Source organism: Branchiostoma belcheri, unplaced genomic scaffold (genome assembly GCF_001625305.1).
Source record: "Branchiostoma belcheri isolate BF01 breed outbred unplaced genomic scaffold, Haploidv18h27 scaffold6, whole genome shotgun sequence".
NCBI lineage: Eukaryota > Metazoa > Chordata > Leptocardii > Amphioxiformes > Branchiostomatidae > Branchiostoma > Branchiostoma belcheri.
In genome coordinates this window covers 6,510,409-6,537,998 of record NW_017804242.1, presented here as the reverse complement: position 1 = coordinate 6,537,998, position 27,590 = coordinate 6,510,409, and the positions used below count along the sequence as shown (strand labels likewise).

At 41.2% G+C, this 27,590-nt stretch overlaps 1 protein-coding gene across 2 annotated transcripts in view; it reads right to left on the bottom strand.

The window, feature by feature from the left end:
* The window catches only part of LOC109482617 (uncharacterized protein C1orf21 homolog), a 43,182-nt gene that overhangs the window by 8,341 nt on the left and 7,251 nt on the right, over positions 1-27,590 (bottom strand). The window contains exons 2-3 of one of the 2 annotated variants that reach the window (XM_019785420.1): positions 17,010-17,142; positions 13,021-13,150 (exon numbers count right to left, since the gene is read on the bottom strand). The gene's annotated coding sequence lies outside the window, so the exon portion shown is untranslated. The remainder of the gene's footprint in view (positions 1-13,020; positions 13,151-17,009; positions 17,143-27,590) is intronic. The other variant, XM_019785421.1, reaches the window with a different exon arrangement.

The window sequence follows — 27,590 nt, the reverse complement described above, 5'->3', positions numbered from 1 at the left end:
TGTCACAAATTCTTGTTTCGTTTCACCAGTCTTTCCCTGAAGACATCTGCTTGGTTTTCATTGATACGGTAAATGTTGCCAGGTTGTAAATTTGACATTCTCATGGTGATACTTTTGAATACCAATGCAGCCCGAGCCCTGCAGTCTAGAACTTGATGGATTGTTTTCACATTGTCTTTAAGCATACAGTTGTTTCCCATATGACGTAAATGCCAGCATATATCACTTAGTGTCACCGTACATTACACATGAACAATGGCTAGCTCTCAACTTCCAACCAGGTGGATAAAGCAAGGTGCTTCCACCCGTGGCCTGTACGTAAATGTACGCCCTGGGTGTCAAAGTCTTATTTTGTCAATGAGGAAAATGGTTGCCTGTGCTTAAATGAGGCAGAGAGGACTTCACGCCATTCCCACCAGCGTGTTTCGCGGTCTAAGATATCCATGGAGAAGACTTCAATCCGTTTTTTTTCTTCCGAGACGTCACCAACTCCCTATGTGTATGGGCCATTACAAGAGCAAAAGCTCTGCCGTACTTTGAGGAGCATTTCCCACGAGGTCATGCAGGTGTAACAACAAAGCAAGTCATGATTGCTGGCTCTCAACTTCCAGGAAGGTGGATAAAGCAAGGTGCTTCCACCCGTGGCCTGTACGTAAATGTACGCCCTGGGTGTCAAAGTCTTGTTTTGTCAACGAGGAAAACGGTTGCCTCTGCTTTAATGAGGCAGAAAAAACTTCTGTGGGGGCCCACTAGCGTAGAGCGTAATCAACCGTTTTAATTCTACGTAGACCGTAGATGGACCACTCTAATTCAACGTAGAGCGTAATTGCCCATGCAGGCACCCTTCTGTTTTTTGGCGACGCCTCAGGGGCGGAGCCCTTAGTATAGTACTGCGATTGAATTGCCAGGAATTCTAAATATTCCACGCACGCATTCCCTAGGGAATTCATTTTTGGCAACACCTTGCGGGTGATGTCTTCCCTCCTAGCTGTTTTTCAATGACTTTGGAGCTTTTCCGACAGCTTGGACAGGATCATTGTTTGGAATTGAACAAGGTCAGCATTTGAAGTCAGTTTTTTTTCTAGTAGTTTTCCGTCTCTTTATGAAAAGTATGTGTTTGGACTTAAATCCAACGAATGAATTCAAGTTCTTTTCAATGCAACTTTGTGAGGATCCTCGTCTTTATGAAAAGTATGTGTTTGGTCTTAAACCCAACGAATGAATTCAAGTTCTTTTCAGATCCTTCTCTTTATGAAAAGTATGTGTTTGGACATCAACCCAACGGATGAATTCAAGTTCTTTTCAATGCAACTTTGTGAGGATCCTTCTCTTTATGAAAAGTATGTGTTTGGACTTAAACCCAACGGATGAATTCAAGTTCTTTTCAATGCAACTTTGTGAGGATCCTTCTTTTTATGAAAAGTATGTGTTTGGACATAAACCAAAGGATGAATTCAAGTTCTTCTCAATGCAACTTTGTGAGGATCCTTCTTTTTATGAAAAGTATGTGTTTGGACATAAACCCAACTGGTGAATTCAAGCTTTTCTTTCAATGCAACTTTGTGAGGATAAAGGAAAGACGCAGAGACAAGGCTTTCCGCACACGGGGCACGGGAGAATTTTTAAGACGGACTGGCTAGGACTAAATACGTTAACCCTTTCAGTCTTAACTGAGTTATCTTTTGCTTCTTGAACTGACGTCCCTTGTCGTAGAAATCATGTGTCTTTATATTCTGTATTACCGCATAACAGTGGTGCATCACTTCTGCAAAGAATAATACATTTGTTCAAAGAAACACACATATCTGTAACCGGAGCAATAACAGGGACTACAATAACAGAGAACTGTCTAAGTAATTACAAGGGAACTGTTCGGAGTTTCATCAGGTCTTGCACTATCATCTTCTTACAAGTTAGAGAGTGCAATCGTACCACTGCTCCCATATACACCGATTGTTCAGCATCTTCATGGTTTTCAAAATGTGAACATTCTCCTCGATTCGATTTAAACCGTAATTGGCGAGGTTTTGTAAATACATATAAAATAGGTCATTACAATATATACACAAGATACCGTAAACACAGGCAATGTATCATCGTAGTACAGACGTATGTACGTCATCCCAGTAATCTCTAACTGGTGTAAGGTTTACTGTGGCTAGCAATGCATTACATAGCCTGCACATGATGGCTCTGCTACTAGATCTGGTTCCCTCCCATGTTGCCTTCTTTCTGTCGACGATGCTACTACTTGATACACATATGATATCAACATGCTCCTTCTACCATCATCAACAATATCGAAACAAATTTTACACAAAGGAGACTGGAGTCAGTTGTCATGATCAGCTCTGTGACCGGGAGGCTTGAGTCAGCTGTGACCACGGCTTCTGGCATATGTGATTGTCCTGGCTATAGCACGGCAACTGCCGGCTAGAGCTTGCGCACTAGCTAAGGCACATGGTATTGCAACTGTATGGAGAGAAGAAAGGCTGTCATTGGTCTGATAAGGTGTGAGGCTTGTTGAGTGTCAGGACCAAACAATAGACAGGACTTCACACATTGAAGGTATCTATACATGAAATACACTCCTACCATTATTGTATATGATACCTGGAAACCCCCGTTTAAATGGCTACCCTCTATGCACAGGCACAGCAAGTAAGTCAACAGTAATATGCCTCTCACCGCGCCTCATAAAGATATCTCGTTTCCCGTCGGCTGAACATTCGTGACGGTGAGCTCACTACCCTGTGACGGTGAGCTCACTACCCTAATTGTGTGTGTTTGTCTGTGAAATAGACGGGAAACATAGTTCTCTTCGGAGCTTGCGAAGAAGAGAACTCGGCCAAAACACACCGTGGTGCGAACGTCACAGCAAATGGTAGCGGTTTGAAATGTATTTCTTCAAAACAAGGTGTACATTTCCTAAACAAGTCATCGAAACGTAGAAAACAGTTGAAGACAAGGCTGATATAGAATGTGCGTCAAAAGTACACTTGACATGACAGCTGTTAACTGCATCAGTCCTTCCGCGCTTCATAAATTAACTTAGCCAAAACTGGCCGACGTTACCAAACATCCACACCCTGTAGAAGTATTGATAAAAGAACGTATGAACTCACCTTTTTTATGTATCCCTGGTTGAGAGAAGGCAGAGGGGCTACGTATCTCCACGCCCGCCGGCCTGGGCAACTGTAGGGAAACAGCGGTGATTAGCCTCGTGTCATTATCGCGGGAACCGAAAAGGAGTAAACAAACGCTTATAACCTTACTTCTTTACCTGTAAATTTAAGAAGTGGCTTCCATATTTTGGCAAGAAGGTAGCTTCGTTTCCTATTTGAAGATTTTACTTCTCATTTAGCCTTAGGACTCGGCTACTAAAATCTGAAGTTTGTTTGGTATAAACTATTTTTGGCCCTGCCCAGAAACAAGCTTGACACCTAATTCGACTAATGGCAGCCCTGCTTCTCCCAGACATCCAGATACCACGTGTTTCAGAATCTCACACACCACGTCCGTTGCATTAGCCGTGAGAAGAGTTGCCATATGGGCCATATGGAAATTTATGCCGGACGCGAAAGCCGATCCTCGCCCGCTAGGTTTACGTTGACCAGTGCACGGGGAATTCCCCTTTGTACCGCACGGGGTCTCCTTGTTTGTATCGCACGGGCCACGCTCAAACTTTTCCGGAATTGACCAATCAGAGCTCGTTAAACCTACGTGCTCTCTTCTCGCGTCCTTCTCCACAAGCAGGACGGTTTCTGTTTATCGAGGGCGATAAGACAATGGTAAAAAGTTTGGCTATCCTGTCTAGAATGCCCCCCCCCCCACACACATTGCAAGGGACATCAAGGGCAAATTATTGTGGGAAACACTAAAGTAGTCCAGCGCTACATTTCATACCGCTACCATTTGCTTCAAAACAGGGTGTACATTTCATATTCAAGTCAAAGAAACGTAAAATTCAGCTGTAGACAAGGCGGATATGTCCAGCGCAAAACGTTGACACGTTTCACAATCAAAGTCACACAAAACAACCACTGAACAGGCCGGGTGGTTACAGGGGAGAATGTAAGTCGTCTATAATGTCTTCTGTAAGATGACCGATCCGAAATGTGAAGTCGTCATCAGGACTTCACACACGGAAGGTTTCTATACATAAAATACACTCCTACCATATTTGTATATGATACCTGACAGCTCCAGTTTAAAAGTGTACCCTAAATAAAAGCACGTATGAACTCACCGTTTTGGGGGTCTGTTATCGCTGGTGGAGAGGAGGACAGTTGTTCTCACAAGGCCGCGGGGCAAGTGGTCCGGCCAGGCCAGGCGTTGTCCTCACAAGGCCGCGGGGCAAGTGGTCCGGGGTACGCCACGCGGAGTGCGGGCTCTCTGCGGGCTCGTCTCGTCTAACAGTAGAAGCGTTAGTTGAATACGTTCAGGGGTCCAGTTGTAAGTATCGTTGATATAAGTATACGGCAAATGAGTCAAATAAGTCAAATAATTTGTCAGTTGGTACAACGAAAGTTTTAGGTTCAATAATGTCCTTGGTTAGTTGGTAGGTCCTCGCGGGAAGCTGGCGACCGACCGACTGAATGAATGGTGTGCACGCGGACCACCCATGAGGTGGTGGTGGTCAGCCAGACAGATAGGTTTGTTGCTATGGCAACTGTCGCGACGGACTTACTGGGAAATAGCCTCCCTTCCGTTTTACAGCACGCGCTGTGAATGATATACACGATGCAGTACTCTCCAAGCAGAGGTTTGGGTCTGGGTTTATTTTTTAGGCTTTTTTATCGCGGTTTCTTTTTTGCACTGGAATTTTTTTCACCCCAAAAAAGTCCCATCGCAAAAAGGAAAATAAACCCCATTAACAAAGCCTAAAAAAACATGCCAAAAATAACCCAAAACCCAAGGAGGTATTCCAAGGAGGATAAAAAAGAGGTCTTTTTTAACCTCCTTGCAACCTCCTTGCCAAAACCCAACCTATGCTTGGAGAGTAACAGTGCAGCCCTTCTGGCTTCTCCTAACTGTTTTACTGGCTCCCTGGAGCTAGCTCTACGCACTATGTAAACATGATCACGTCACTTCAAAAAAGTACCGCATTCCAGAATATATAGCTTGGCTTAGATCGGTTACCTGAAAATTTGTAAATTTTGGATGATAGGGTTTGGGTTTACTGCCCCGCTCACTGTGAATAATACACACAGTGCAACCCTTTCGACTTCTCGTTTTCGACGCGTTAATTGATTGTACTTGCCTAAAAGTGTTTTTGAAGGTGACGCGAACCATTTGTTTGTAGTCATACTGCGTGGGGCCGCCCAAACCATGGTACTAAACACAGACCATGGTCTCGTGCTTTCCATAATGTTTGGGTCTGATACTTTTACATTCCTTTGTACAAGGGGTTGTTTTCTTGCGACACATAGAAAGCTGTCTGATCATCTTTTACCTTTGCTCCAACAATGAAACACTAACTAAAGAATATTCTTACCAGAAACGTACGCTGCCAACGCTGTTTTTTTTTGCTTCAAATTGAATATGCTGTTATCTGATCCTCCATTGTTCCAAGGAGCTTTTTCAAGAAGCTTTCATCACATCCTTGTTCTCATGCTGACTCGTACGGAATGCAGGAAATCTGTGCCATTCGTCCCTAAGCGGTTGACAAAGGTAATTAGGCGATTTCGAGCTTTGGATTAGTTAGGGTGGGTCTCTCGACAACTTTTACGCTTTTATACGGAATTGAATTTTCTAGAAACACAATCACTTAAAAAATAGTAGGTCATCTTGATACAAATTACAAGATGTCAAATAGCTATCCTACGCCAAACGCTATGGAGAGCACAAGACAAGTTTGAACGATCCCACGCAGTATGACTACAAACACATGGTTCGCGTCACCTTCAAAAACACTTATTGATAAGTATAGTACAGTCAATTAACACGTGGAAAACAGCTCTATAAGAAGCTAGAATGGGTATGGAACTGTATGTATCAATCACAGTGAGTGGGGCCGTAAAACCAAAACACTATCATCCAAGATTTACAAATGCTGGTACCGATCTAAGACAAGCTACTAGTATATATTCTGGAATGCGGTACTTTTTTGAAGTGACGTGATCCATGTATATGTTTTCATAGTGCGTAGAGCTAGCTCCAGGGAGCCAGTAAAACAGTTAGGAGAAGCCAGACATGAGGGCTGCACTGTTACTCTCCAACAGGCATAGGTTTGGGTTTTGGGTTATTTTTGGCGTGTTTTTTAGGCTTTAATGGGGTTTCTTCTTTGGGGGTACGGGTGAAAAAACCAGTGCAAAAAAGAAACCCCGATAAAAAAAAAGCCTAAAATTAAAAACGCACCAAACCCAAACCTCTGCTTGGAGAGTACTGCATCGTGTGTATCATTCACAGTGCGTGGAGCCGTAATAAACCAACACACTCTCCAAGATTTACAAATACAAATAGACCATGTATATGCATCTGTTCGTCTTGTTTTGTTGTGATCTAACTATACTTTGCCAACTTAACCAAGTGTGGCGAAATGCCCAATAATTCATTCCTTTATTTTATAACAATCACCTTGAAAATTCATGATTGTTATTTTGAATCCGGTTGTTGGATAAATTGCAGGACTGACGGATAAATTGTAGGACTGTCGGGCCTGATTGGAAAAGGAAAAGATGGTGCGATAATTTTACCTAGCTGTTTAACACTGATCGAGCACAGCTCCTCCGCTGAGCACAACCTTCGCTGAGCACAGTGCGTTCGCTGAACACAGCTCCTTCGCTGAGCACAGGACATTCGCTGAGCACAGCCCCTTCGCTGAGCACAGTGCGTTCGCTGAGTACAGTACGTTCGCTGAGCACAGCGCCTTCGCTGTTAAAGTTAGCTCATTCTCTGTTGAGATTAGTCCCTTCTCTGTTGAATTTAGTTCCTTCGTTGAGCACAAATTTTGGCGTTTTGGTCCTTCGTAGCCTTTAGCTTCCAAACTCACGGAATGACAGTAAGTTTAACCATGGAGGTAGAAGAGTCTCTCTTCTACCTCCATGGTTTAACTAGGGAGGATCAAACACAATAAACAGAAGAGACATTTCTTGTTTGGCGAGATATGCAACCTTTTATTCTGTTGCATCACAAACCATAGTATCAACACGTGCGAGGCATGGTGTAGGATAGAGATTGTCTCAAATATATTAATATGTGTCTCATGTCAACAATCCGGCCAAAACACGCCTAACTGCGTGAAAGAAACCAAGACCAGTGCGCGTGCGAACGAAAAGGGGAAACCAGCCAAATCGGGCACAAATTGTGCCGGAATGAGAAAGGAAAGGGGTTCACAAGGGACAAGCGAACATGTTTTAATTTAAATGTGCTTTAGCTAAGGCCCGGTCACACTGGCCGAACTTTGCTGGAGCGTTCCTTTAACGGTAGGGAATTTCGACAACGCTCGTCACCGCGCCCAAAATGTGGGAAAAAAATAAAAACACGGGCGTTGACTTAGCGGTGTACCGCTAAAGCCGACGTTGCTTTAGCGTTGGTTTAGCGGTAGCGAACGTTGGTATAGCGGTGACGCAAGCGTTGGTATAGCGGCGTTCTGCGCATGCGGTTTAGCGGCATACCGCTTGTGACTACGGAGTTGAACGGATCGTTTTGTAGTAGTACAAGTTCTGTTCTGTGTGTGGGGGGACTTATAGCTTTAATAAACATCATTTTGTTAATCTATTCTTCACTACGTTATTTAATTAATAATGAAAATAAAACTTTGCAGATTGCAAAGTTCCCCTGTGACCCCAATAAAGTGATTGTCCGTGTGACCCTTCTTTGAACATTTTACGTGTGGCCCCAAAATAATTGCACACTAGTGCACCAATCATAGCAAGTCTCTCAGCATCCAGGGTGATACAGTTTTACTGTAACTTCGAGCAAATTCGATATATATGAGGCCTGAACTCAACGGCAGCTCGATTCCAAATGAGCACCTGGTCCATTCCTCACCGTACTTATAGCCAAATTCTGGTTCCGCTCCGACACCTCTATACCAACGCCAAACCAAAGTTCATTGCCGACATGGATCGCTGCTTCAACGCCTGACACCGTTCCAGCAACCCCGGGCCCGTGTCCGCTCGTAAAACGCTTGCAACCGCTCCAGCGAAGTTTGTGCAACGTTTGTGCAACGTTTAATCGCCGCCCGGGCAACGCTGGCGAAGCAGCGGTGGTCAAGCGTTCAAGATTTCTGCGTTGGCCTAGCGGACCCAAGCGTCCACGAACTTGCGTCTAGCGATGCCAAACTTTGACTGGGCGTTGGTGGAGCGGGGGTGAACTTTGCCGGAGTGGAAAATTTCCCCCTCCTCACCGCTCGCAATATTTTGTGCAGCTCAAAACTTTCGGAGCGGTAGGAGGGCCCCTCCAGAAACGTCAGCGGTGGCCGGGCGTACACGGCGTTGCTTTAACGGGGGCCAACTTCTGTTTAGCGGTGGTGAGCGGTTTCGAGCGGTGATGAATTTTATTCACCGTTCAAGCAACGCTCCAGCAAAGTTCCGCCAGTGTGACCGGGCCTTAGCTGGCGGTCTAAAGCCCCGCGGACACTCTTGTAATACTGGAGGTTTCCCAGATCGGACAAGTGTAGGCCGACAGGCGCAAAGTAGTTTTGGTTGCGTCTCCACAGACGTCTGTGGTCCCATACTGTGACCTTGGGGTAGCTCTGCATAAGTCCCTTCAGCGCCTCCGTGAATTTGTGAAGGCGCTGAGGAAAGTCAGACATGTTAGGTGGAATATGGAGACGCCAGATATCTGGGGAACCTTGGACGAGCGCCTGGGTGTACACGTAGCGTGTCTATTATATATGGCAATACCTATCAAAAAGCTCATCCTTATTTAGTAATACTTGCGTCAGATACCATTCTTTCCTAATAACTATACCTTACTCACGTACTTCCTAAATAATCAAACATAAATCCATACGAATGTGAGTTACAGCTCAGGGTACACATTTCATTCGTTGATGCATGCATCATATTAGCACCCTCAAAAACAAACAATACAACTTCCTACATACAATACGGTGTTAAAAACACACACATTTTAACATACCAGTAGTACTAAAACAACAATCCGTTATAAGAAAAATTCCTTTTACACAAGGTATATCAAAAGGGTTACAAATTTATACTATTATATTATTAAAATACTCACGTCGCCGGTGTGTTTTTTAAACACCACCCTTGTTTTCTTCTGTGATATCACCAACTCCCTATGTGTATGGGCCATTACAAGAGCAAAAAAGCTCTGCTGTACTTTGAGGAGCATTTCCCATGATGTCAGGTGTAACAACAAAGCAGGGCCTGATTCCTTGACACCCTTTACCAGTTCTGAACATAAATTTATTATGTAGCCGACTGATGCCTAGCCTGGGTGCCAACAGTTTTGCAACGGGGCTCCTAGCTTGCATTCATTGACACAAAAAAATTGATCAGCTAGTGCACGGAGCCTTTTTACTTGTAGTCCAGTGGTTAGCGATCCTGCCTCTGGACTAAGAGGTTGGGAGTTCGAATCCTGGCTGTTGTCGCTCCCCCTCATGCACGCTACGGTTTAGGGTCGCAGTCCTTAGGACGGGACGTTAAGCCGTGGTCCTCTGTTCATTGTGCTTGTTGAAAAGAGCAAGGGGGATTTCCCTGGTACAATGAACAGTGTATACTGTACATAGCATCTGTCTTCTCTGTTACGACCAGTGGAAGATTAGCTCTTCAGTGAGCTAAACTGGTTCGAGATCACTTTCTTTCACTTTTTACTAAACGGATGGCACCTTGGGTACCATGGGTAGGCATCAGTCAGCTACATAAAAAAATCTATATGTAAAGAATGTCAAGGAAAAGGACCTGCTTTGCTGTTACACCTGACCACATGGGAAATGGTCATCAAAGTTTGGCGGAACTTTTCCTTCTGTCTGCCCATGCACACAGGGAGTTAGTTAGTGACGTCACTGAAGAAAAAAGCAGAAATGATTTGATTCACTTCCTCGTTAAACCATGATGCAACCATTTTCCTTGTCAACAAAACAAGACATCTAGCACCCTCTATATCAGTATAATCAAATACCATACCGGATAATACTACAACACTACTAACTGAATGTCACAATGCACAGTGCCTACAACATGTATCTGCATTGCAATAGGTGTACAATGCACATGATTGTATAACATCAGACTACAATGACTACAAAAAAAAAAAAACCTTTCAAGTTAAAAGCAGCACACACACACACACACACATATGCATGACCATTCCTTTGAAGCAGATAAAAAGTAAATTTTTATCACTAGTACTAATTCCCTAATGGACCAACGTAAGCAAAAGTTCTATAGCTGCCATGCTTTGATCACTATATTTGATCTCCAAACAGCAAAGCATGAAAGTACTAGATGAAATTCCTTGACATTCCTGAAGTGTTTGAAACATAGATTTTTCTAAAGCCCAACAATGTCTCAAAAAGCTAAAAAAAAAGCCCCAAAACAGGCCTAACCTCTGCTTAATTGGAGGTCTTTTGGTTCTCAACTGAAAAACAACATTGAAATAACCCAAGATGGACATTCTATATAGCCATAGTCTCTTCACACGTCAGGTAGGGACACCCCTAGGAGACAGTCCTTTGTTTAGCACAATGCGTACTTATAAAGATATTAGCATCTGTCTGTTAATTAATTGTGTCCTGCCCTCTAAATTGCCTTGGCTTTGTGCAGTGCTTTTCATATGCATGCCAGTTTTCACAGTTTTTTTCTAAACTTTCTGACAGACACCTCATGAACAATGGAAAACACAACAAACAAGTCCTCCCCAAAAAGACCCTGTAAAGACCTGGGAAAGACATTCCTACAAATGTTTAAAAAATATCCAGAATTTTCAAGAATGTCCAATGTCCGTTTGACATTTTTGGCTCTATGAGTGAATTTTAATCTCCAAGCAAATCTTTTGGTGGATGCAAACTTTTAGACAGTTATTGTATCAAATTTGAATTGGCCGAGCTGCATCCATTTGCCAGGCAGAAAATACATTTGCCACGTGCACCACGGCTGGCATAAAAATAAAGACACCAGTTATTGTACAAAAAAGAAAGCCCAATAAAAATGCTTAAAACATGCCGAAAATAAGCCAAAGCCTAAATATCTGCTTGAAGTTGAAGAGTACCTCAATTGTTGCTGTTCAGGGGATGACAGTATCTGATGTGACTGCTGAAACCAAGGGCAGGGTGGAAGAGTCAGGGACACTTATAGCTTGGTACAGGGTACTGAGTGAGTGAGTACCATTTGGTGCTATAAATATCTTCAAGAAATGTAGGCCCGATGCCAAGAAACTGCCCAGTGTTCTTTAAGTCAACAGTAAACATGTTACACCTGTACCCTAGTCTTAAGTTACACCTACATGTATTACTCCACTGCATCCTATCACACTACACTGCCTTTCAAGTTTACTTAGAAAAGCAGCACAAAAAATACATATTGTAGAACCACTGATAACAGCCAATCTTTTGAATCAGACTTAAATAAAGAGATTTCTTTTTGTACATGACATCTAAGTGACTTCACATTGGAAGTACATGTACATTAAAGCTAGGAGCATGTACTCATTTCACCAAAGGAGGAAGTGCTTCCAAGTACTCAAGTGCCTTTTCCAAGGACACAACACTGGGGCCTGCCACGGATTCGAACCCAGATTGTTCAGATTCTGAGTCAACTACCTTAACCACCAAACGACCTTGTTACCTTTAAGTTAGAAGTGTTATACATGTAATAAGGACCATTTATCAATACCTTCAAGCAACCTATTGTTGTATCTTGATTTACTACATATTTTAACAAACTTAAGCATCTTCTTATGATGATCTCTTTGATAGATAGCTTTAACTTTATAAGACTAGATGCTTTCATATATATATAATTATATTACATGTATTGGTAATAATAATAATATTATGTACTGTGTACATCTTCATGACATTGTACATTTAGTAAATACTTCTTACAAAGATGCCAACTTGGTAACTAGACAATACCTGTTTCTTTTTGCTATGGAGAGAGGTAAATATTCAGAGACAGCAACAGTTTACACGGCATGTGTAATACCTATTCCTCTATGTTCTAGGGGGTAACAAATGGGAGAAAAGGCATTCAGATGAGGTGGCCTTTGAATTTTATGTGTACTAGGAAGCCTTATAATACGGATTAAATCATCACAACGCTTCCCCACTTAAATACGTAGTAAATACTTAACAAGATACAAAAGAATATTTCGTATGAATGTGGTCTCTGTGCAGTCTGAAACATTCACTAGTAGTAACTGCACCGGAAAGGAAAACTTCTTGCTAATGTATACGTAGTGTTGAAAATGAGGTCGGCTTTCATATGAAAAAGATTGAGAATGATATGGTTCTATGGAAGCTTGGAATGTCAAGCAATTTGCCTCTCTTAATCTGACACGTTACACAAAGTTCGCTTGGTAAAATTTCTGAAAGCCTTCTAAATTTTGCTGAGTCTAAAAGTCGTTTTGTTAGGGCTGTGTGGATGCCTTGAAACATCACTGACACAATGAGGTCTTCATGCTTAGTCCAGAAAGTCCAATATTTACAACAAAACACCTTGTTACATCACATTAGGTACACTCCAATTCACAAAGGGGAAGTCGAAACACACGTCATGTCCCGCAAGTTTATTTTTATCCTTTCAAAACTCCAACGTTCTTTGTGAGACTGTTTGGGACAAAGGACTTACAGACTTCCTTAGTATAGACCTTCCCTTAACCATGACTTTTCTCAATGAACCAAATTCAGTTGCTTCAAAGTTTCATGTGTAAAGATTTGGTATCTAGAAAATAAACCTTATAAACAGACCTCCTTGGATGTTTCTTCATTCTAAACTGAAAGTTTCAAGACAATCTCTGAGTCCAGTGACTTCAAACTGAATCACAGGCCTTATCGAAGACTCTGCTTTCCGAAAACTCAAAATGTGTTCAAGAATTGCGTCTCACCTGTGTACGGAATCGACAAACGCGACTCGGTGTTTCCGCCGCCCCGGACACGCCGCCCTGCCCGCACCCGTCGAACAAACGTTCGCACAACCACAGCAGGGCAAAGGTGCAGCAACACTGTTTACAAAATCTGGGGGACGACATAGCGAGGACAAATAAAGCAAACACGTTGCCATGGCAAAGCCACTACAAAAGTTGTTTGATATCCTGGACATGAAAGGCTGGGTGCCACACCTCCGCCGTTTGTTTAACGTGTAGGTAAAACACAGTCATTGTAATAAACCAACCAACTGTGTGTACAGCACAGGGGATAATAGACCCCCTAGGACATCATTCTCCTCAACTTATATACAAAAACTACTCTCCAAGCAGAGGTTTGGGTTTTGGGGTATTTTTAACGTGTTTTAAGGCTTTTTTATCAGGGTTTCTTTTTTGCACTGGAATTTTTCTTTCACCCAAAGAAAAATTCCGGTGAGTGCAAAAAAGAAATCCCTTTAAAAAAGTCAAAAACACACCCAAAATAACCCAAAACCCTAAACTCTGCTTGTAGAGTATACAAAAACAGCCACTGGTTTCTACTGCCCATTAAAGATGTTAAAAAGATAATGAAGAAAATAGTTTCAGTAGCAGTTAATGTTGTCCTGTGTTACCAAACATATTACATCAGTGACTAAGCGTAAAATTGCTTAAAAACTTTAATATGTTCTCTTACTAAAAAAAATAATAAAGAATTTGCTTGTGGCAAGTAAGAATTCATAGAAAAAATTAAGTCATTTATATTTCAGGCCAGTAAAAAGTTCATGCAGACAAGTGGAAATGACCATGTACTTGCCCAACTTTGAAAACTTGTCCAACCCTGAAATGCCTGACATTGTTAATATATATGACGTACCAATACTACATGCATTGTGTTCTGCATACTGTAGTTGAATTTAAAAAAATATATAACTATACAATCTTTCCACTTGAAAATTCAATGTTTCAGGCTATATATATATATTTGTAACAGTCACTGTAGCAGCTCAACTCAAATATGTTGTGCTCAAGACAAGATTAGTTAAAGTTTGATGCCTTAGCCTCTAGTTGTAACAGTGGTGGTTTATTGGCGCTACCGACTGACCCGGCCGATGGGTCTAGAACTTTTAGCCGAGTGGTAAATAGAGCGTCGAATGGGACTAGACCTTTTAGCCGAGTGGTTAGGGCGTTGGAGTCTGAAGCTGGTGCTTAGGAGGTCGTGGGTTCAAACCCCAGCCCGGGACTAGGGGTTTTTATCTGTTTCTACTCTCTCCTCCTGTTTCTTACATAGCCTAGGACTGCCTTGTACATTGTAAATAGACGTTGCAACTTATATTGGCAAGGCATACTCTATAAGACAATATCAATATTATGTCTGGAACTCAAAATAGCATACTTTAATCATTCATGATCAAACAATATTCATTTCCTACCAAACAGCAGGTCTTTTCTATGGTTTAAAAAGTAAGTTGACCATGCTATGTTTGAAGACAAACATCTACATTTATTTAAAGGCACCAGGTGCAATTTTAGGACAAAATTTTCTGGATGAAAAAATTTGATAGTCTGATATTGACATTTACTGCATATTTGGGTCATCGTTTTCATACTACTACTTGAAGCTTGAAGTAGCCCCAAAACAAGCTAAAATGTACGTAAGAAGTGACCCTTTGTTTTTTTGGTATGTCCAATAATACATTGTAACTAGCTAGAGCCAGCCATTTTCAGTCAGCGACATCATATTTTTGCCTCACAGATATCGTGAAGTTTATTGCAAATTCATGCCCGGGGGGCTAATTGCACAATGAAACGTAGTATAAAATAACTAAAATGATAAAAGGTAGTTGTCTAGAGCTATAGACTGCTATGTCTAAAACTATGTCTAAGATATCAGTATCTATGGGTTAGGGTTGATTCAAATTACTCCATTAAAAAAAACTTCAGAAAATTGACTTTGAAAGTCCAGCTGTACTGTCCTGAATTCACTTCGGGCGTCTTTTAAAATTCTTAGTATGACCTACTCTCCAAGCAGAGGTTCGGGTTTTGGGCATGTTTTTAGACTTTTTTATTGGGGTTTCATTTTTGCACTGGAATTTTTCTTTCACCAACCCAACCTCTGCCGGCACTCACCCCGGGGCGGGGCAAACCTATTACAAGAAACGTGACAGTGCTCCTCCCCGGGAACCATCAAATTATCATTAGGGATATCTATTTTACTGTGGTGGATTATCACACATCCAGCCAGTCAGAAAGGCATTCATTTGGCCACACGCCTCCTGCTGACTGTGCCTATTCATGCGTCTGGTTCGCACCTACTTGCAGAACGACCGTCATGTGTTGAAGTGATTACTATATAATAGGTTTATAGTGCATCGATGCTTTTGACTGCTGGCAGAGGTTGGGTTTGGTGAAAGAAAAATTCCAGTGAAGAGAAAAAGAAACCCCAATGAAAAAGTCTAAAAACACGTCAAAAATAACCCAAACCTCTGCTTGGAGAGTAAGTATGACCAATGTACTGACTCATTTGCATTCTACTAGTAATTTGTTTACACAGGTAAAACATCTGAGTGTTGCAGAATTTTGACTACATGTCACTTGCAAGTTGCAGCCTATAGCATGAGTGTACCTAACTTTTCCGTTACAATACCAACAATTATGACCCAATCATGCGCCCTGTTATAGAAAGACTAACACGTCTAAATCCAGATGGAAACATCAGCAGGTGTTGATGATGTGTGCACATGTATACAAACTCATAAATGTCCATCAAGTCACCATGTTTGCACTTGGTTTGACAAACAGGATGGACACACAGCACACTGGAAGTGCCAGCTACAAGGTTTGCGGTAAAACTTACAATGTATAGACCTTTATGTTACATACAATGTACATATTAATAGAATAAAACACGGGGTATTCCGTATCGCCCGAGGTACCAGCCCGACCTTGAGTCGGATCCGCGGGAGGGCTGGGGTTGAGGGCGATGCGGAATACACCATGTTGTATTTTATTTATGTCATACCCACCCAAGAAGACACACCTTTCAATGCGAACTGAGCGAAAATTTGATGTCCCTAAACCCAACAAATGCATCAACATCAATTCCAAATCCAATGTCCGAATTTTGTATTCGAATTTTCAAAAGCGGTGCACGCGGTTAGGACGAAACATGTTCGAATCATTCTATGGAAAATTTGGAAGTCCGGGCCATACGCGTTACGAACCCCCGGCCCGGGCCGTACCGCTACATTGTAGTTATCACACGGGCCGGAACACCCGTATCAAACGTAATCGCAGCCCAGGTATGACATAAAGTATTGAATATACTACATGTACGCTTCCTTTCCATTGAAAGATTTTGTTTTCTTAAAAAATGTCTGACACAGCACATTAAAATACCTGATACTGTACACAATGTACTGTACATGTACAATAATGTAATTCCTGATTTTTTCACAGTACTTTATGTTCACGGTTTTCTCTGTCACCAATTCTGAACACTTATTATTGCTATTAACGAATAATTCTTCTATTTTCTTTTTCCTACATCTAAGGAATATGAAAAAATGAGTAATAGAAAATTGATTAGTGCTCAAAGAGCCCTTGCAATTGTAACAAATTTTACCAACTTAAGCTTGTGGACTACTCTACTATGAATCATGATTTTTGGCGGTACTTTTATATCAGATTTAATGTTTTTTGCGGTCGCTTCTGACTGCGAACTTATAATTTCCCGATAGCAAATGATTCGACGACTTTCTTTTTGTGACCTACCACCACAGCGAACGTTTAGTTCTGCAAACATTTTTTTTTGGCCACAAAGTTCCGCAAACATTTTTTTTTGGCCATAAACTTTTGCAACCACGAACATGAAGTGAGTTACAGTTCAGTACTAGGTAACACCCAATAATAAGATGCAAGACTTGTTCAAAATGTTACACCGTCAAATAAGCAACAAGGAAACAAGTCATCACCTTTAGGTTGTTCTATGGCTTCTCCGATATGACGTCAGGTATTCCACACCTGGCATCTGTCTTCCTCACACCATCGCAGCTGTCCAGGTGCAGCCAGCTGTTCCACCAGGACTGGAAATGCCACTGTGAACACCTGTGTTGGACAAATATCCATCAACAGTGAATTTTAAAAGTGTTTGATAGCTCCAAGGTCAAACACTCGAGATAACGCGATTAATAATTCACAGACCAGTAAACAGTTTTAGTTGAGACATGTTTAGGGACAGGATTATCTATTGAAGATCTTCATTCCATTGGCTGACTTAAAAGCTTTAGTCTTAGTGTTTGTATTAAACATTCAACACTTAATGGACATGAATAACTTACAATGCACAATAAGGCCACACCAATTTAATTTGTTGGTTCTCGAATTTGCCTCAGTCTTTGTTTTTTCTGATTTGCAAAAAAAATTTTCTGGTTCTGAATCAACTCAAAAATGCTCATATTTTGCCACCAACAGTTCAGGAAAGTCCTTTTCTTCCTGGTTGTTACAGTTTTTCCATCTATCAATGCATTGGTTTGATTAAAAGTTCAAAATTCATTGTTTAGATATTAACCCAGCTTTTTGTGTTAACTAAAAGGCCAAGGAACAAAAAAACTACTTGACCACAACGATACAAGTTCCCAAAAGATGACAGTCTGGTACCCAGTGCCAGGTAGCCAGTCTGGAATTCTTTTCTGTCACCTTAATCTGAGGGGGTCTGAATAATTTTGAAATCTTGACCCTCTGAAATGCAATTTCCTGCATTTTGAGGAGCAGATTTCATTGGTAGATTCAACTTAGTTTGATGACATCTCTTTCCGTATACTTTAACTTACATTGTACTTTATGATAGTCAAAGATGACGGATTGGGCAAAATTTTTGTCTGTCAAGAGGAGCAAAATTTGACGGAAATCCTACACTGACTGGAACACTGTACCTCAGTAGTAGTGTCTTGCAACAGAAATTGGACACACAACAGAAAAAAATGTCTCTTAATGTCTTATAAAATACAAACAGTTCCATTATCCTATCCTAACAAGAACTAAACCTAGACGAATCTAAACCCTCAGTTATGTGACAATTCTAATCACCGGAAAGGAAGTTTGAAGTTAAACAACTAACTCCCTCTCAATATTTCCAGCGTACCATTTTTGTCATCATAATTACAACACAGTCAATTGAATGCTGCATTTCAGGCATTAAATGTTAGACCATTGGGTGGTCTAGCACAGTCAGAGGACCTCTGCCCTTCAACACTACAAGAAATGTTGGGTCTGCCAGTCCTAAAACTGACAATCTGCACCTGCAAGAGTTACATGTAGTACAATGTATGTACATTGTACATTGTATAGCAGTGGTTCAGCCAGCCTGAACTTTTGTCATATTGAGCACTAATGTCTACTAGATGTTGTCAATGCTAACTTAAAGGTGATCATGCTTTTCTTTGAAAATTTTGAAATCTTGACAATTTGATCATGAAACCCTATTTCCTGCATTTTAAGTTTTTTTCTGGTGGACTAAGCTTACTGTAACTTATAAGGACATCTCTTTCCATATTTTACACACCTATTTTTGTCCATCAAATATGATAGATTGGTCAAAATTATTGTCTGTCATTAGTGCCAAAATTCTGTCAAATGATGGAAAAAAAGCCACAGGATAGCAAACTGAGAAGCACACATGTACCAACCTAGAGATGATTCCAATCTTGAATGTGATGCTAAAATTGTTCCAAGTCAGTGAGAGTAAAATCACAACAAAAGGGCTTGTCACGAAAGATGATATACATGACTGACTTTTCTGTCAGCACTTAAAAAAATGTCAGACAGAGTTGATTCATAATTGATGACACAATAATAATAGGTAAGTGTTCATTGAGCAATACCAATGCTCAGCTACGTAATATAGTTATCTAAATAGGTACATTGTATGCTACACAGCCACTGACAAGTTTTCTGCAGCCTTAGTACACTAAGCCCCAGTCACACATTCATGAACACTAGCCGAACAGCTACCAAAATCATGGCCTGGGTGCCAGACCTTTGGTTGGCTTGGTGGCCTTCACCAAGCACAGGCGAGTTATGGACCAGCTGGTTTCCCTGTATCCGCTGACTTCCTGTATTAGTTACGCTTAGTCTTCTTTTGCCGCCGACCCAAGCAAAGAAACCTATGCCCCCACACACACACCGAAGCACGGTAATTCAGGCCTGGTTGGCAACCCCAAACGCTCTCGGCACCGAAGGGATAGCACTGAGCTCACGGCGGTCTGGTTAACCAGGCTACCAAAATCATGGTCTTGAGTTTTCTAGTAAATTCGGCTGGGTGAGCCAGTGTTCTGCAAGGTCGGATTTGACTGAACCAGCCGAATCTCTAAAAATGTTTAAAACATATATACGGTGTAGGGGATGGTTGGTAGCTTTGACTTATAATGGTTGGGTCAATAAATTGTATTAATGACTGTAACACCAGCCAACCATCGGGAGTAAGTCAGCAGTGTTCGGGGAGTGTTTGTGGGTAAAATTTGACTCAAATTTAACTCAAAATCATTTTGATTTGCATCTAAAGGTAGACGTGGCCTACGTCTGGTCAGAGTGCTCCCGAACATCGACCAAACTTGGCCGCTGGTGTTCAGGAACAAATTCTGGGGATGTAGCTTTATCTTTTTTCGTCCCCCAAAAATTGTCAATCCTAATTCCTTTTCCATTTTTGAAAGATATAAGATCATAATGAAGAAATTAAGCACACTCATATATTAAGCCAGTATTATGGATTAACGACTGTATCAAATTAAATTGTCTTCCCTAGCAACTTTCAATTACCCTTATGCCAGGGAATTGCTGGCAAATTAAATCTGTACATGTACATCAAGTTTTAATCAATTTAGCTGATATTACCATGCTAAGGCCAAGGAAAAAAAATGTTGTGTTTCCTGTTTCAGTCCAGAAAAAATTAGGGTCGGTAGGTAGGGATTATCTTATTTTATTTTTATTTTTTATTTTTTTTAAACTTTGCTGATTGCTGTGTTTATATAAGCAGGACATGATGAAAAATCGATTGTGCAATATTATATTTCATCACTCAGGTACTCAGGTGTCAGATCATGGAGCTTTAAACGGTCGATCAGCTCGAAGAACTTAACAGATGTCCCTAGCCCTTGCAGGGCTAAATTCAGATTCAGGTCCTGATTCAAGTCTACAGGATTTCAGGGTTCTCCCAGGGATTTGGGAGAAAAAAAAGAAACAAAAAAGAATTCTAAAGAAAAAAAATTAAATCTGCACAAAATTTTAATTGGTTTCTAACCCTTTGTTTGCCTAAAAATCGATAGTGTGATTGTATCAATTTGAAACCCCAAAAATTAGCTAAATCGGCGATTTAAGGTTATTGCGCAATGGACGTGCCCTATGACCTTCAACCTTTGGGGGTCATGCAGGCGTCAACAGCACCCTCCTCATCTCCCCCCATGCCTTGCCAGTCCGTTTTCGTGGGCAAATTTCTGCTTTTTTAGAGGTTTTGCGACCTAAAAACTCACATCAGAGGAAAAATACACCACAGACGACATTTTCATGGTAAATATCGATAAATGGACCAGGCATTTTTCTGTCCCGTTGCCGATTTTGCTGATTTTCGCCATGTGCTTATAATTTGTTTACGTCGATAGCTACCTTTCCTCGTCCGGTTTTATGGGCAAATTTCCGCTTTTTTAGACGTTTTGGGACTAAAAGACCGACAAAGGGGGAAAAATAAATCATATACATTATTTTTATGAGAAATACTGCTATCATGGACCAGACATTTTTCTTTCGCGTTGCCGAATTTTTGCGGCCGCCGCATGCTGATGGTGCAGTACGGTAGGGAATTTTCTACGATTAGTTCGTAAAATTATGTATCGGCTTTTAAACTTATTTTCGGAGTCGATGGCTTTGTTTTACAAACAAATCAGACAAATTATTAGCGTTGTTTACACGACTTCAAAACGCTAGCGGGGCGCCCGATGTTCCACCAATGACAGCGATTCTCTCGGTAGCGTCGTGCAAAATGTTTTGGTTCAGCAGTATGCAGGGGTCCACACAAAAATAAGGCTAGGGTCTGCGTTTTTTTTTAGGGTCGGTCGGGAAACAGGAAACACAACATTTATTTTCCTAGGCCTAAGTGCCTGACACATATAACATTATCATTATGTTGAATTAATTACTGAACTATACCTTAGGTGGTACATGTACAACTACATGTAAACCAGTGTTCTAGCCAGCGTCTGTCTTTCTGCCATTTGACAGAATTTTGACGATAATGACGGACAAAAATTGGCGTGTAAAGATATGGAAAGAGATATTACATTGTATAGAAGCTCTACGCCTATCAGCAAAATTTCTCTCTTTCTCTTTTAGTTTTCTCTTTCTCTAGACGTGCTTGCACACTGATGCTGAGGCTTGATGGTAGCTTGCCATTTGCCTCTGTCCTGTGGTTCTGTCCTGCATGTACATAATTTGCCCCTCAAAATGTAGAAAATAGTGTTTCAGACTAGAGGGTCTAGAATGATGTCAAAATTTCACTGGACCACCTGTAGGATTGGTGTGCTTCCAGTGGTACATTTTGCAGGTCTCCAGCCCTTGACAGGATGTTATATGACAAAGAAAATTGAAATGACAGCAAAAAATTTCAGGTTGGCAAGAACACTGAATCAGAATTGTTTTGGCACATAGAGTCAACATACTGTCAACCCAAATTAACGTTACATAATCTCAACAGCAATGTAAAAAGCACCGTACCATACCCTGGTGTCCAGCCTTGTTAGCTTTAGTCCGCTCCCCAAGATCCGCTCCCCGCCAACAAGAGTCTTGGGGAGCGGACTAAAGCTAACAAGGCTGGACACTTAAGGCTACCGTACCACAGATCCAGTTTGAAACACAACTGAATGGTTGAAATGAAAATGGACATTCAACCGTTAATGTGGCCTTGAGCATCAATACTGAATTTGGTTGTCACATTTTCTCACGTAGCATGTCACTTCAGTTCAGTATAATTGTAAAACGACAGCACTACCAAGCTTGCTTCTGACCTAGGGTGGGACACTTCATGCAATAGATCTAAAAGGATAGCTTGTAGACTTACAATACCATTACACAAAGCATGGCAAAGTACATGTAGATTACCGGGCCTACCAGTCGAAACTCATCTTATACCTGCACCGCTCCAATCGCGACACTCCACCAAATTCATACAAGGCCCTACCATTCCACAAAGACTGCTAACAGATATTCCTATTTCCCTCATCAGACCAACAGGAATTGGAACACACTTCCTCAGGTCATAACAGAAATCACAGAGCCTGACAACTACAAGGAAGCCATACTCTTGCATCTGAGGAAACAAAAATGATGCAGCGCACTCTCACCTGTGCGTCTTACCCCAACAGATCTAGAGGGGTGTTGCACGGGATAAAAATGTACCTCAAGAAGAAAAAAAACTGCACGAACAATCTTTTTCACTAACAAGTCATGTATAGAGTCTATGCTGTAGAGAAATCAAATTACACTTACTCCGATCCTTGTGTAGTCTAATGCCCTAACAAGGCAGTCTCTAAACTCCCAGTGTGAAAAGAATGCTAACTGGTTAGCTCTAGCCTCAGCTGGTTTAGTTCAAAGGAGCTGAGGCAAATGTCTTCAGGGACATCATCCACATACAAATTACAATCAGCTCGTCATAGATTCAAGGATGAAAGCCGGTATTTTTACCTCTTTATTATAGTCATTCTTGGAAGTCCGGAAAAGAAAATTGCCCGCGAGACATTGAGGAGGTGGCATTAGGTGGGTTTCTGGTACTAAGGGTTGTTGACTCTGAATCTGAAGGTTCTGGGTTCGAATCCCTGGCAGGCTCCAATGTTATGCCCTTGGGACAGGCACTTTTAATACCTATTTCCTTACTCGACTAATTATAGGGGGCCTGCAAGCCCTTTTCCGTAGAGCGTAATCGGCCGTTTTAATTCTACGTAGAGCGTAGACAGACCGCTCTTCGCATTTTGCGTAGAGCGTATTTGCCGTTTTAATTCTACGTAATGCATTGTAGCCACTTGGAATTTATCGTAAAGCGTACTCGAGAGGTTTCCGAATTCAGCATAGAGCGTTGTCGGGACCCCCCCCTTGCAGGCCCTCATTATAAGGCAAAAATGAGTACCTTGTTTCAGCAAGGGATGTCCTCTCATCAGATGGGACGTAAATTTGGTGGTCCAGTGTTTGAGGAAAGTCACACCTTGAGCAGTCGTTAAAGATCCCGCCGCACTTATCGAAAAGAGTAAGGTTCAATCCCCATGCTTCAAACCGTACAGTCCAGGCTTACATGTGTAGCTTGTACTACTAAATTACTGCGCAAAACTGGTGTGTGGTGCCTAAAGGCGGTTTACCGGTTATGCTAAAAACAAGCGAGACCTGGATATTGGGACACGCTGCAAACAGGTTTACCAAGCGTAATAAATCCATCACCACATTTTCATCAGCATAAATTGGACTCATGCTTGTTGGCTATAAATAGTGAGGCCGTAATCTTTCACTTCTGTACATGTTGTATACGCCATTTGTCAACATGCACTGGTGTCCAGATAAGGCCACAGCAAGTAAATTTTATGGATGACATCCTCCGCAGACTCAAAATCTAATGCGAACGGGCGAAAAAAAAACAAGGCAGGCCAAAAAAAACAAGGTTCCTACATTTTAAAATTTTGACTCAATCATTGTACAAATGGTTTTGATTTAGTGGGAACATCACATATAACAAGCCAGCATCACATACATGTATCACTGCATCAAAGAAAACAAGGCTGAGGCAATAAAAATCATTGCCAAGGCGACGACTGAATGATATTATTTCATATGGTGGAGCTAGCAATCTACATTACAATTATCAGAAAAACATATTTCCCTATCTTATAAAGACATGCACGTAGTGAAATTTACAGGATGGGTGGAGGAGGTGTGGGGCAATATACCAAATACACGTATAGGAGGAATCAGCCGTTCTTCCCCAGCAATATAGATTTTATGATGACATACTTACTTACTTTACTTTGGTCGAGTTCCCGCTAGAACCAAACCATCCTCCATTTCACTTCACTCTATCCGCCACCAGAGACTGGATTTTATGTCTGGTCTGAAGTTGTTTCTCCTTTGACTTTTTTTACCTTTTGTGGGATCCAAAAGGACGGACAATTTCTTTTCTCTCTGTGATCTGATATGGTCTTTGGCCAAAGACAGCTGTGCTTTCTGTCCATGGTGTGGGGAGAAGACAAATGTCCAGTAATTAATCATGCCAGGCAGGTGGATGGGTGGCACGTGGGCACTGGTGTAAGTTACCTGCTTGATCCAAAAACCACATGGCCGAAGGTTTCCTCAAAACCAATTCCCCAGGGAATGCATTCGTGCAATTTTTGAAATTCTTTCAAAGCGATCGTAGTACTTACACAAATGCCTCCGCCCCCAAAGGGCGTCGCCAAAAACATTAAATCAGACACTCTCTTTATAGTTATCTGCCATCCACCTTTGACAGGCAACAGACATCTTTGCCCATTTTCAACATGTTTACCACTGTCAGAAGGCAACAAAATTTCTTTTCTTTTTTCAAAATCAGGCAAAAATTAATGCGCGCGCTGATGTCATCCATAAAAATTAATTGATGTGGCCTAAGTGTGGCCCAAGCACTGGTTTTTCTAGAAAAATTTAGCCTGAAGGAGCATGCAGATCACTAGCAATCAGCAAGGAAGCAAAGTGACCGAGTGGGTGCATTTCCCTCTGTCATAATAATGTAAGTGTTGGAGATTTACTTACGAATCTTGCTGTATATCTAGAGACGACTGAAGGCTGAATCAACTTTTTTTTTAATTTTCTGCCAACTTGCAAAGGTTTTTTCAAGGCCTCAAACATGGGCCACAGAACTTAAAAGGCATCAGACTTGGGCCCTTTTTCAATCAGAGTGAGCTTTCTGAGCGTGCATCCCCTTAGCGTGCTGATTAGTCGGCCTCGTTTACTGGTTCGGGCCTCAGCTGATTGCTTGCCAACGTTCAAATAATTGGGGCCAACTTGAGAGAACGACAAATATCAGAGGGATCAGCTTGGCTCGAGGCCATCATATCATTCAATTTGGTAGCTTAGATGTCGCTACCGGCAGATAAAGTGCCAAATCTCACTTCCTAAGGCTATACCAGCTTAATCAGTTGGTTTTCGGATTTACCCACTTCATGTTTTTTTCTGATTTGCAAAAGAAAATCAGGTTCTGAATCAACTTCAGTTGCAAAATGCTCATATTTTAGCTCCAATAGTAATTGGAGAAAGCTCTTGACTTCATTGTCTTCTTAGAGTAATAGCAGTAATACCTAAGAAATAACAGTAATACCTAAGAAATAACAGTAATACCTATATATATATATATATACGAAGACAAGTCAAGGACTGCAAGGCCCATAAACCTGTATGGTAGTGGACAAATATTTTACCTAATTTACTGAAGAAAAAAAGGCTTCTACGAAGAATACGATAAATGACATTTCAGACTCAGAGAGTTTGAAATTCAGATGTCAGATCGAAAATTCTTACCAATGGACAAAAAGTTAGATATAATAATACATGTATATAGGGTCGGCAGGTTTTAAAGATCAGTCAGAAAACCGGAAACACAGAATTTTTTTCCCAGGGCCTACATTGTACTCATTTTTACATGTGTCAGTTTGTAGTCGGAGTTTCAAAACGTATAGTGCATTTGGTAGGTGGTCGAGTTCAATGTAATTTGTAATACGGTCGTTCCTGAATTTTCTATAATGTCTTGCCATAAAGCTACATGTAAGAGAATTGTGTTGTCAAAAGTGCAAATTAAGAGTCATTAGACTGATTGGCAGAATGACCTACTTTCTTCCAGTGCTGACCTATAATTAAAAGCTATCATTAAAACTAAGTGCCAAATGTTGAGACTTATCCATGTGACCAGAGTGAATTGTCTAACAACCGGGTATACCACAATGCACACAATGCAGGGCTCAAAATACTGGGTGCATGTGCACCTTAGTGCACTCAAAATTGGAGCTGTGCACCCAATTTTTTCTGTCGGTGCTCTGGTGCACCCAAATATTTTTGTAGGTATTTTTTACATATCAAATGTATAATTTATACAGCATATTCTTGGCATCTAAGTGCCAGAAAAATAATAAAATCTTTCTCGTCGTACTTGTTTAAGATTTTGAAGTTAGCTCCCATTTCGGATTCAAGCTCAGAAGAGAAGCAGTAAGATCTCTAATTTTTAGTACCATAGATCTCTAATTGTGTTGTGTTTAATATATGGTGCACCCAAAAAATTTTTTGTGCACCTAATTTTTTAGGTTAGGTGCACCAGTGCTCCTATTACCAAAAAAGCATTTCGAGCCTTTCAATGTATGCTTGGTGTCACATAGAAAGTTACATTTCAACAAGTTAAACCAAAAACATGATTCCCTTGAAAAAAACCTATTCAGACAGTAAATACCGGTAGCCATACAACCTAATTGCTGACCTATTAAAACACAGAGTATGAAGCAGACGTGACTTCCAGTTGACTCACATTGTCTGACACTCACAATATACATGTACATGAGCTTGGCGTCACTGATACTGCAAAAAATTTCGGCAAGCAAAAAGTTACCAAAAAACACCACAAAACCCTCTGAAAAACCTGTAACAGTGACATGACCTACCTCCAAGTTCCAGACCGATTGACTGTCTTCTTTATTACCAGACTGTAACTGAGACATTTCTGCTTCTTTTGTCTTCAGAAACTCAAGACTTTTACCTCCTTTGAACTACGGACGTCAATTTGTACATGTATCCTTCATACCCTGATCAAATATTGTTTACTCTAGAGCGAATCAATGGGTAAATACATTACCTCTAGCCTTAAGTACCGTCTGACACAAAGAAAACATCTCCCAAGTGTTCTCACAATAGATACTACATCATTTTACATCCATTTCAATGGCTTTGATATCATTTTCAAATTGCATACATGTAGCAAATTGAAGGACTGTCTGTTGGATAACTTGAGAGATTGCCAAAGGCTGCTAAAAAAAGAAAGAACAAGGGTGGTGTTTAAAAAACACACCGGCGACGTATTTTAATAATATAATTATTACCTTCGCCAAGAAGGTTATGTTTTCAGAGGCGTTCGTGTATGTGTGTGTGTGTCTGTGTGTCTGTAAACACGATAACTTGAGAAGGCCTTGATGGATTGTCTTGATATTTGGTAGGTGGGTAGGTCTTGATGAGACCTCAAAATGATTAGATTTGGGGCCCCCTAGCGGCTTGTTATGGTACTGCAGCTAAACTTCCGGTTTTCATATCTCATGATCTAGACATGTTAGGGTGACGAAATTTAGATGGTAGGTAGCTCTTGTGCTGGGGAAGAAGTGACGTGAGTTTAGACCCCCTAGCGGCTTGCTCTGGAACTGCAGGGCTATATGTTTGAAAGTATTCAAAAGAGGATAACTCAAGAACCGGTTGATAGATAGTCGTTATTGTTGGTATGTAGGTAGCTTACGTGATGCTTGATA